Source organism: Hyperolius riggenbachi, chromosome 4, assembly GCF_040937935.1.
Source record: "Hyperolius riggenbachi isolate aHypRig1 chromosome 4, aHypRig1.pri, whole genome shotgun sequence".
In the NCBI taxonomy this organism is placed as follows: Eukaryota; Metazoa; Chordata; class Amphibia; order Anura; family Hyperoliidae; genus Hyperolius; species Hyperolius riggenbachi.
This window is the reverse complement of record NC_090649.1, coordinates 306,865,832-306,878,348: the sequence shown is the minus strand read 5'-3', so window position 1 is coordinate 306,878,348 and position 12,517 is coordinate 306,865,832. Positions and strand designations below refer to the sequence as shown.

General features: G+C 44.7%; 1 protein-coding gene across 5 annotated transcripts in view; it reads left to right on the top strand.

The window, feature by feature from the left end:
- Positions 1-723: 723 nt before the first annotated feature.
- The window catches only part of AHI1 (Abelson helper integration site 1), a 359,799-nt gene continuing 348,005 nt past the window's right edge, over positions 724-12,517 (top strand). For 3 of the 5 annotated variants that reach the window (XM_068231620.1, XM_068231621.1, XM_068231622.1), the window contains exon 1: positions 724-920. The gene's annotated coding sequence lies outside the window, so the exon portion shown is untranslated. The remainder of the gene's footprint in view (positions 921-12,517) is intronic. The other 2 variants (XM_068231623.1, XM_068231624.1) reach the window with 2 other exon arrangements.

Genomic DNA, 12,517 nt, shown 5'->3' with positions numbered 1-12,517 from the left:
ATATGCAGCCAGGTGTGTAGGTATCCTCAGTATATGTAGCCAGGTGTATAGGTGTCCCCAGTATATGTAGCTAGGTCTATAGGTGTCCCCAGTATATGTAGCTAGGTCTATAGGTGCCCCCAGTATATGTAGCCAGGTCTATACATGTCAATAGTATTTGTAGCCAGGTGTATAGGTGTCCCCAGTATATGTAGCCAGGTGTATAGCTGTCCCCAGTATATGTAGCCAAGTGTATATGTAGATAGGTCTATAGGTGTCCCCAGTATATGTAGCTAGATATATAGGTGTCCCCCAGGAGGGGAGAAGCGCAGTGAAGGGGGCGGTGTGAACAGCGTGGGGAAGGGGGGGGGGAAGGGGGGGGGGGAAGTCTCCCCCCGCTTCCCTCACCTTGGGGCCCCCCTTCCTGGCTCTCCCCTCCGGTATTTTAACTGTCGGTATAGCGTCTGACAGCGGGAGAGGACTCGCCGCTGTTCTTCCAGCCGGCGGAGGGAGCTCTGCTCTGTGCGCCGCTAGTCAGACTAGCGGCCCACAGATCAGCGCTCCCTCCGGCGGCTGTAACAGCAGCAAGTCCCCGCCCGCTGTCAGCCGCTGCTCTCTCCTCTACTCCCTGGCCTCTTGGTTCACCACGCGGCTTTTCTCTGGCTCTGCTACGCTTGGATCCCCCCGAAGGCAGGCACAGATCGATAAGCCGCGGATGGATATTGAGTGATTTGGCCAGAGTGGTTCTGCGCATGTGCACAAGGGCTGTGCGCGTGCGCAGTTATGATGGTAGAACAACTTGATGGGAATTGTGAATCGACAGGACACCGGTAACCAAGGAGCTGTTGTGGTTAGCGGAGGGAAGTAACGGAAAATCACGCTGCAGACATATTTTTGTAGTTTGTTTTGTAGCTCCAGGGAAGATGTGCTGCTTAGCGCAGGTGAGGCAAAACTCCCCCTCCTTATATTGGTATTGTGTGGCGTTCACTGTTTATACTTGCATAGCATGAGGTCAGATAGCAGTGTGGTGAGGGTGGTGTGGAGAAAATGTTTGCAACTTTATAATATTTTGCAACCGGTTGTAATAATTCATATGTATAGCTATCAGAAAGTGCAACCTAACTATGAAGTTCAATATATTTGTTTCAGAAAATGCAACTCAACCTAACCCTATTCTCACACAGAATCAGGCTGGGACAGGCGGAGCAGTGCTTTTCAGCGCTGCTAGATTTGGGCGCAGCCGGCGCCTCCATAGACTTCAATAGGAATCACTCCTATTGAAGCGCTCAGTGAGTAACGTCGGCTCCGTCACAAGACGGAGCCGAGGTTGCTTAAAAACATAATAATTCGGCCTCCAGCAATCGCTGGAAGCTGAATTATTTCATGCCCCCTGTTCCAACTAACTAGCATACATTGACAGAATAGCATACATTTAAAATGATATACCCCTTGTTAGTAGAATCAGTGTCCCCTTGCCCGCTCGCTGGGCTGCGGGCTCGGTCCTCGCTTCGCTCGGACAACTTTTTATTCTAACTCTATGTCCACTTGGATAGTGGAGATTGCACATCAACACACAGGCAGCTAACTGGGGTTGAAAAGGTTAATGCTGCTGATGGGTATTATGGGGTTAATGTATGCCCTGCATGACTTTGCACATGCTCAGTAGCATGTGTATGCTATTCTGTCGGGTATGCTAAAATGTTGGAACACCCCCACTATCCATGGCGGCCTGGAGGGGGAATAGTGATTAAAACGGCCCGGACTTGTGCAGAAGCAGGATAAGCCATATACCGCTGTATCCTGCGCCCAAGTCTACCGGCGCCGATTTCAAATGTACTCGGGACAGGGAAGGGGGAAGATTTCCCCTCAGGCCACTTTTCATTCAGTGATTGAGGCCCAGTGCACACCAAAACTGCTAGCAGATCGTCAAAACGCTAGTGGTTTTTGAAACTGATTTCAGAGCAATTCTAGGCATATTTAGAGACGTTTTCTAAACATGCCTAGCGTTTGGGAGCGTTTTTGTGTAGCAGATTAAAAATATTGTTACAGTAAAAGCTGTTACTGAACAGCTTCTGTAACAAAAACTCCTGGAAAACCGCTCTGATCTAGTGTTTTCCAGAGCGGTTTGCGTTTTTCCTATATTTTACATTGAGGCAGAAACGCTTCTGCAAACCGCAAACATGCAGCAGGAGGCACATTTGCGGTTTGCTAAAGACCTCAAACCGCTGGTGTGCACAGCCACCCGAACGACAGTCTGTACACACGCCCGATTTGGCGTGCGGACGACTGAATGACGGAACGTTCAAACGACCCGTCGTTCGGAAAAATCCGACGTGTGTATGGGCCTTTAGGGTCAGTGCAGTGCCTGGTGTATTTAGGTTTGTTGTAAGGCAATGTGAAACCCTAGGCTAGCTGATAAAAGTGCAATTAGAGGGCAGGCAAGCTAGTAAATATACACAGCATGATGTAGAGCTTGCCTGGAGGGTTCATGGGAAAAAATCTGAAATCTGTCTAGTATCTCCCCATTGTTATGACTGCATGTGTGGATAAGGTATTAAACAGGTTAAAAAGTTTTTGACAGTTCCTAGACTTCTGGAGGGCTGCTTCCTGATTTGTGTGAGAGATTGGCAGGGTTAAGAGTCACATTACAGGCAAATTGTCTCTGTGTGATTGCAATACAGATAAGCTCTCTGCTCCATCTCCGGCTATACTCAATTTCTCTCCACTCCTATTCTCACTGGGCTAGTGCACGCCAAAATCGCAACAGCAATCGCTAGCAATTTACGAGTGTGATTTTGTGAATCGATTTTCAGAGTGATTTTTGAATGAATCGCTCCAAAAATGCTACATGCAGCATGTTTCGATTTTGAAAAAATCACAACAGTGCTGTGAGAACGCCCTCATTGGGTAACATTAGCCTAGCGCTTTTCAAATCGCTGTCGATTTGAAAAGTGCTCAGAAGCACTCTTGGTGTTCACCAGCCCTTCCTCATTCATCTTTGTTTCCCTCTTCCCCTAGTGCTAGGTGTTTGTGTCTTGTCATACAGGAAAGCTAAATAAAAGTGCAAATATCTTCTCAGGGCCCTTTTCCACTAGCAATCGCTAGCGTTCACGCTGAACGCTAGCGATTGCTGAATCGCAATTACCGGCGATTCCCCGACGTTCGCGGCCGCGATTTTGCTATGCTATGCACTGCATAGCAAAATCGCGGCAAATATCGCTCCGCCGCGCGTTCGCGTTCCCGGCAAAAACGAATCGCGGTAGTGGAAATGACCTACCGCGATTCCTATGTTAAAAAGCAAACCGTTTGCGCTGGTGGAAAAGGGCCCTCACTGTTTCTCCCCTTCTCTGCATAAGGGCTCAAACAACTATAAGCGCTTTTCTAAACGATTTTACCACGATTGCGATTTTACTGTGATTTTAATGTAACTCAATGGGAGCGGTTTTTAAAAAGCTCTCAGAAAGCTCCGATGGCAAAAAAAATGCTCAGAAAAGCCAATGATGGCTGGCGCTAAACTCCCCAACAGCGTTAAATGCTATTCACTCTCCGAGTCATTGCAACTAGGCGGGAGGTGTAATTTGGGGTTCAGCGATCACCGAAGCTCTGAATTACCCTTACGTGCCCCACGCAGCATATTATTGCTGCTATGGGGCTCCTGGTTTGGGTAACCAGTGCTCAGTGACGTGCACCAAAACCACCTGCTTTTCCTTCTTTCTCCTCTCACCAATCTTATTAGAAACCATAATCTAAAGCTGGCCATACATGCATCAATTGTTACTGACAGATTATTTCACTATGATCAGATCATAACAGCTTTTCCACCTGCCAGTACTGAGTATGGATATGGCCAATAGGGTTTCATACTATAGTGAAGTGGGTCGTGGGCAGGCAGTGATTCACTGCCACTGACCACCAATAAAAAGCAGGTAAGCAAGGCATGGATGTTGGGGGGAGTGATAACAGTGATGGATGAAGGGATATAAAGACTTCGGAAATTAGCATTGACGAGGCTGGGATCATGGTGCCAGGAGGGATGTCCGTAAAGATGTGTTACCTAACTGAGGGAGATGGTGGTTTGGTAAAGGGGGAGGGGGAAATCAGAGATGGAAGAGGGTAGTGATGAGCGTAATTTTCATGTGATTTCACGAAATTACACACAATTTTTCGTTGTGAGGCATTTTGTAAAACATTAAAATCGTTTTTCGTAACTTCGTTTACGTAACACAAACAAATCAGAATTTCGGAAATTCGTCCGTTCTCGAAATTGTGTTCCAGTCCAGAGCCTGCTGATACATTTAAAGCGACAGCACTTGCAGTTACCTTTGCATTATCAGATATTGCAAGGCCCAAAACCAAGTGTCTCAGCATGCATGACTGCTAAGTGCACCTTGACAAAGAGCACCTGTCATGGCTGCTTACGTTAAACACGAATTTGCGACGAAACGCAAAATTACGAAACCAAAAATTTGCTTTTGGAATTCCGAATTACGGTTTGTATGGCAATTACGAATTTGTGTCGTAGCGGCAAAATTCGCGTTCGTAATTAAGGAAACACTAAATTATGAAAATGTTGGTTCAACACTAGAAGGGACATATTTGAGGGATTAGTAGAGATGGTGGTGAAGGCAGGACGTGTGTGTGTGTGTGTGTGTAGGAATGAGCCTTGGCGAATTTAAAGTGGCCATACATCTGTTAATTTGACAGCCGATCTTCCAACTGTTCTGATATTATCGAATCGGATAAAAATTTGGGGTGGAAATTGGTTGAATGTATTGATCTGAGATGTTGGTAAATCTCGGGCCAATGTGGCTGTCTTGTGCGATAACCACGAATGATAGACACAACGGAAACTCCCGCCGTTGTCCCTCAAAATGTATTATGTGCCCCCCGTTGCCTATACTTGTCACACTGTCCCTCGAGTGTCCTTGTATTTCCGCATTGGAGCTCCATGTGACTACTGGCATATACGACGTGAGGTGCGTGTGTGACGTCATTTTGGCTGGGGCTGCCATGATAACGGGCCTCTAGTTTGTGTTTCCTCCCAGGCCAAAAGGTCTCAGTCCTCTCCTGCACAGGACCGTCCTCTATTGGGTAACAAAGAACCCCCCCCGGTGGGCAACTAATAACTTCCTCCCCTCCCCCGCCAGAGGTAAACACTGGCGGTTGCAAGTAACGACAGCCAGGAAAAGTTAAAGAGAATCTGTATTGTTAAAATCGCACAAAAGTAAACATACCAGTGCGTTAGGGGACATCTCCTATTACCCTCTGACACAATTTCGCCGCTCCTCGCCGCATTAAAAGTGGTTAAAAACCGTTTTAAAAAGTTTGTTTATAAACAAACAAAATGGCCACCAAAACAGGAAGTAGGTTGATGTACAGTATGTCCACACATAGAAAATACAACCATACACAAGCAGGCTGTATACACCCTTCCTTTTGAATCTCAAGAGATCATTTGTGTGTTTCTTTCCCCCTGCAGCTATCTTCCACTGAAGTGTCAGGCTGTTTCTTCCTGCAGAGTGCAGGCAGCTCTGCCTGTATGTAATTCCTCAGTATGTGAAAGCCCAGCCAGCTCAGAGGAGGATTTATCCAGCTTGTAAAAGATGAGAGAAGAGTGAAGCTGCCCTAATCTAAATAATACACAGGCAGTGTGCAGAGAGGGGCCTGGAGGGGGGAGATGCATCACAGAACCACAACACTGAAGAACTTGGCAGCCTTCCAGACACAGGCTGACAAGTCTGACAAGAGAGAGATAAGATGATTTATTACAGAGATGGTGATAGTAGAAAGTGCTGTAGTTAGCCAGAACACATTAGAATAATTTTTTGTAGAAAAAACAAATTAGAATAACTTTTGGAACTTGTAGGATGATAAAAAACAGGATGCAATTTTTGTTACGGAGTCTCTTTAAAGAAGGCATGCATGTGCAGTTAAAGAGAAACCGTGACCAAGAATTGAACTTCATCCCAATAAGTAGCAGATACTCCCTTTCCCATGAGAAATATTTTCTTTTTCACAAACGGATCATCAGAGGGCTCTGTATGGCTGATATTGTGGTGAAACCCCTCCCACAGTGGGGTGTCAGGACCATGGTCCTGACAGTTTCCTGTCTGTGAACCTCATTGCGTTGTGGGAAATAACAGCTGTTTTACAGCTGGTTTCAACTGCCAAAAAGCAAGCAGCAGAAGGAGACTTCCACTGACATCACCTGCCAGCAGTAAAAATGTCACCCTGTGGTAAATGTCAGAATGTAAATCAGGGTGAGGAAAGATTTTACAACGCGAAAACACTGACTAAATAATTTATACATAATTATTGTAAAAATGTAAAAAAAAATTGTAAACCCTTTTTTTTTTTTTAATTACATTATTTTCACTGGAGTTCAGAGTCCTGCAAAATATTTCGGGTCACAATATTTTTCAATACGCCAGCGACAGTCACCTTTGGCTCTTGTTATTTTGGTCCTCCTAGATATGTAGGCATTAGGAAGAAAGAGGCAGTGCTTGTCTGTGTGCCCTGTATGGCAAATGTTTACGGAAATGTATATTTCAGTTCAATTAAAGTGTTATAGCAATGAGCAAAAAATATCCTTGCCTGCTTTTTTATTTCATCTGCTTGCTGGATATATGAGCCATCTTAGTCTATGTAGTTTATTTAATTTCTGTTTACAGGTAGTCCCCGGTTTACGAACGCCCGACTTACGAACCACCCGCCGATACGAACGCCCGCCGACCCGCCGGGGACTACCTCTTCTGCGCCGTTTTTAATGCAGAGTAAGCGCAGCGGAAGGTAGATAGAGGACATCTCACCTGATCCTCGGAGGTAGAAGGTCCCATCGTGCTGCCCGGAAGCTGCGCGGCCTGTCCTCTCGCTCCGTCAGCTATCCTCCCGGCCGCTTCATATGCGTCGCATAATGGCACATCAGGAATCGCCGCCGCTAGGGGGCTTTTCCTGATTGCATCATGTGACGCCTGAAAAGCTGCTGGGAGGACAGTGGACGGAGCGAGAGGATGGGCCGCGCAGCTTCCGGGCCGCACGATGGGACCTTCTACCGCAGAGGATCAGGTGAGATGTCCCCTCTCTATCTTCCGCTGCGCTTACTCTGCATGAAAAACGGGGGCAAAGGGGGCTGATCGACTTGAGGACAGATTCAGGTTAAGAACGAGCCAACAGTCCCTATCTCATTAACCGAGGACTACCTGTATATCGCACTGACATTTTCTGCAGCACTTTACATAGTATGTAGTCTTGTTACTTACTGACTGTCCTAAGAGGGGCTTACAATCTTATCCCCTAACCATAGTCCTATGCTACCCGTGTCATCTGGACACACGCTTGATGAATTTGAGTTCCACTGTTCCCGTGTTTGTGCTGCATTCTTTTTTTTTTTGTTTGTTTGCAAATTTGAATTGCAGTTGAGTGAGTTTAACACACAGCGTTAAAATACTATTGTTTTTAAAATGCTCGCTGTCAAAAAGCAGACTGCAGGTAGCTTTTCACTGCAGCTAAAATGAAAATGTGAACGAATGCAGGAAAAATCTGTGTGAATGTCCCATAGTAACACATTGTATGTGCGGTACGGCACACGAGAGGTGGGTGGGGTGCAGGGGTATATGCAATGGCGCACTGCACGATTGAAAATCATATTCAACACTAAGGACACCCGAAGGGGGAAACATGGTCAGGTTGAAGAGTGGGCAAGTTTATCTGTTATCCACTTACAGCACTTAGAGCACTGGTTATGCATTCTAACAAAACACAATTTTCTGCAACAGGGTCCTGGTTGCAAGGACCCGCAATGTTATTTTATTGTTTTAGTATTGTTTTCAGGAAATAAACATTTCTGTATTTTATGAGCAGTCTGTGATGCCATCTTATTGTCTGTGGTGGTGGACACCTGTAGATTCCTATAAACACTGGTTGGCTACAAAACTAGAACTCAGGAACTGTTGACGTTTACTTTAAACAATAAAAGATCTTTGGAGAATCGTTTACTGACTTCCTGTTGTACTAACTGGGCCTGTTTCTACTACAAGCAGATTCTGGATGCAAAAAAACTGACTCCACTGAATGCCTATTGGCCTGTTTCAGGGGCAAACGCAGGATTTTTAAGGGGGGGATTCCTGAAACGTCCAGAAGCACTTATGTCCTCGAGTGCTTCCGAATACAGGTGGCTCCATGCTGCCCATGCACAAAAGTGCGCTGGCGTATTATGGAGCTGCCTATCTTTGGAAGTACTCAAGGACACGAGTGATTCTGAGGGCTTCTGGTAGCAGCAAATTTGAACGGGGTACAGCGCTGGAACAACTTCCCGAGAGAGGAACGGGAGATCGACTTAGTTTGGACAATTTAGTGGAATATGCCACATAGTGTCACATAGCGCAAGCGATACCCATATGATGCAGGGATATAAGCATCTGCGGAAGATGGCAGCGCTATATAAATACTAAATAATAATATTTTGCCTCACCAGAATTGCACTTTTATTTAGCTTTCCTGTATGACAAGAAGACACAGCCAGCACTACGGGAAGAGGGAAACAAAGGTGAATGAAGGACGCTGGTGCACACCAAGAGTGCTTCTGAGCGTTTTTCAAATCAACAGTGATTTGAAAAGCGCTTAGCTAATGTTACCCTATGTCAGTGTTCTCACAGCAGCGTTGTGACTTTTTCAAAATCGCACGTATACTGCATGTAGCATGTTTTTGAGCGATTCATTCAAAAATCGCTCTGAAAATCGCTTCACAAAATCACACTCACAAATTGCTAGCGATTGCTATTGTCATTTTGGCGTTGCACTAGCCCAGAGAGAGGCGTGGAGAAATTGAGAATAGCCTGAGATGGAGCAGAGAACTTATCTGTATTGCAGTCCCACATTACACAGAGGCTACTTGCCTGTAATATGACTCCTGTCCCTGCCAGTCTCCCACACAAGTCAGAAAGAAGCCCTCCTGGAGTCTAGGGACTGTCAAAAACTTTTCAACTTGTTTAACACCTTAACCACACATGCAGTCATAACAATGGGGAGAGACCAGACAGATGTTTGCCCACAGACCCTGAGTTCAGGCAAGCTCTGCATCATGCTGTGCATATTTACCAGCTTGCCTGCCCTCTAATTGCATCCTGTCTGACACTTCTCTGCTGTGGAGAGTCAGGGACTCCAGAATCAACATTCTCTCACTGCAGGCTGCATCTTCTTGTGGGGGAAGCTCGGCTGCCTCTCTCATTCTATTAGCTGGAGGGAGGCACCAGAAGTAAGAAGGGAGGGAGAATGAGGCTGTTTATATTATGCAGGCTTCCCTGGCTGAAAACACAGCTCAGTGCAGGGAGGGTGTTCCAGACACCCGGAATAGCCCCCTCCGTTCGCCAGTGTGTTTCCACTAATGTGTTCATTGTATGGTAAATGATGCATGATGCAGAAATCTGCAAATCACGTGTAGTGGAAACAGGCCCATATATTTATTTACTTACTATATGTGCATGCAAGTATAAGATACTCAAAGGGTCTGATGCATGAAGCAGCCACAAAACTGCCATGCGCTAATAAGGTAACGCATGCTGCGCCACTGCCATTAATAATGGTAAAATTGGCATGCACTGTTTGCACATGGCAATTTTACCGCTGCTTTGTGCATTAGGCCTTACCAAGCTTACTTGTACACAGTAATGTGATATCACTTCTAAACTCTAAAAATATTATGTTGCACAACTGTAGCCATGTAGATTCTCATTACCAGTATTGGATTCTTCACCTTCCTTTACAGGGATAGGTAATTCTCCTGACAGTGTAGCATACTACCTGACTTTGATGATTACAGCAGCCAAGTAGCAAGACTGCATAATGGCATTTCCTGACCCTATGTGTCACTGTACGTTTTGCTGCTCCAGTGTACCATTGAAGTCAACCTGTATCTAAATCCTTTGAAATAAAGCAAAGGTTTGAAACAGTTATAAATGTATATCTTATAATTGTTCCATATATGACTTTAGCATTAGTTTTGTTTTGTTTTTTGCAAAGGAGGACGGCTTGATCCAGACTTTCCAGCACCACTCACTGTAACTGAGTGTTATGTACACAAGGGGGGAGTGAACACTGCATTGTGTGTACGCATTAAGCAACAATGTTTCATTTTATTTCAAAATAACAATGTATTTGCTTACTTATAAAACTTGTCTTTGGCAATAAGTTAGTTGAGTTTCATTTAAAGCCTATTATTAGGCACATCCTCAACTGTTCATGGTGTCTGTTCTGCATCTTTTCTGCTGTAAAGATTGCACGTCTGTGCTGTACGCGGTTTTCACAGGTAACTCGTTCAAACTACCATTTGTCACACTACCACTATTGATTGAGGCAGACTCAGTCCATAGTGCAAGAAGTGACCAGTGACTGGGATATGCACCAGGTATGTTACGTTAAAGTGACGATAAACTATCAGTTCCTGGGTTGTTAAGCATTCAGATGTAGGGTCTGCATATATGTTTTGTACATATGACAGAATACCCAAGCAGTTTAGGGTGACCCAGAACTACTAGGGAAGTAGAGGGGACTAAGGAGACCGAAAATCTCTACCAAATCAACAAATCAGATTTTCTGATCTGATATACAGTGGTTTGCAAGACCTCTTGGAGTCTGCAAAAGACTTGAGACTTGGGCGGAGGTTCACCTTCCAGCAGGACAACGACCCTAAACATAAAGCCAGGGCAACAATGGAATGGTTTAAAACAAAACCTATCCATGTGTTAGAATGGCCCAGTCAAAGTCCAGATCTAAATCCAATCAAGAATCTGTGGCAAGATCTGAAAACTGCTGTTCACAAACGCTGTCCATCTAATCTGACTGAGCTGGAGCTGTTTTGCAAAGAAAAATGGGCAAGGATTTCAGTCTCTAGATGTGCAAAGCTGGTAGAGACATACCCTAAAAGACTGGCAGCTGTAATTGCAGCAAAAGGTGGTTCTACAAAATATTGACTCGGGGCTGAATAATTACGCACACCCCACTTTGCAGTTATTTATTTGTGAAAAATGTTTGGAATCGTATGAATTTAATTCCACTTCTCACGTGTACACCACTTTGTATTGGTCTTTCACGTGGAATTCCAATAAAATTGATTCATGTTTGTGGCAGTAATGTGACAAAATGTGGAAAACTTCAAGGGGGCCGAATACTTTTGCAAACCACTGTATGTGATCAGTTTTTCCAAAAAAATAAAACGGGGCTACCCTCCCCTATTTACGCCTGTAGGCTTTTGAGGTCCTATCTCCAGTGAGACAGGATCGACATTACCGACCTTTAAGGGATTGCTCTAGCATCTTAGTGGATTCTTGAGATAAAGGATTAGCAGGGGTTAGCGTTATATCGAGTTAGATTTCCAGTACCTATATTAAGGTAATTGAGAAAGGGAGAAGAGAGAGAGAGGGAAATAGGGGGTTAGAAAGGGGTAGAAAAGAAGAAGATCGAGACCACGAGAGCGGGGGCCCACCAATTTTCCTCACAATTGAAGTAAAAGTTTCTGATTTAACTTGTTAGCCCAGATGGGTATAATCAGTAACTTCCTGATTATACAATTGGTTCAGGCCCAAGAATATAATTGGTAAGGGGAGCCCATATCTTGTTAAATTTTTTTCATCGTATCCATTATTTTAGCTTTAAGCTTCTCAAAAAATAGGATGCGACAAAGTCTCTGTTTAACTTGATTAAAGGATAGGGTTGTGGTGTTCCAGGAGGCTGCAATTACTAATTTTGTGGCTGTGAAGATAAAGTTAACTAGAGCATTCTGAGTAGAGGTCAGGCTCGGATACGGAAGGCCCAAAAGTGTATGAATAGGATTTTTAGGGATGGGGGTGTTAAGCAGTGATGAGGCCCACGTACAAACCCTTATCCACAGTCTGTTTGCTTTTTTACATTTCCACCACGTGTGGGTGTGGGTACCTGCCGTTTCACAACCCCTGAAGCAGTTTGGCGTTGAGTTTGGTTTGATTTTTGCCAACCTTTGTGGGACTAGATACCACCTGAATAGCAGCTTATAATTAACTTCAATTAGATCAGCATTCACAGATATCCGGGGGATATTGTTCCAAATATCCTGTAGGTCTTCGTTTGCTATACTCACTCCCAGTTCTTGTTCCCATTTTATTATATATTCTGGTTTCCGTTCTGCTAGTGTTCGTGTCAAGTCTTTATATATCATGGAGAGTACTCCAGGGGAAAAGGGGTTTGTTGCACATATTGCTTCGTATGCTGTTCTACATGAAGGAGAGGAGTTATCGGGCAAATTAGATTTCATGAAGTGAGTTATCTGTCGGTATCTGAAAATTTCCCCTTGGGGTAAGTTATGTTTCTCTTTTAAATAATCCAGTGATTTTATTCCTTGATCCGTGGTGAGGTCCCAAACTCTCGTTAGTTTAGCTCTAGACCACCAGTGATAGCTAGCAGGGGATGATAATCCAGCTGGAAAGGATGGGTTGCCTAGGAAGGAAACCAGAGGTCGGTGTGGGGATATTAGCTTCCCTGAATATTTGCAACTGTCCCATATTACAAG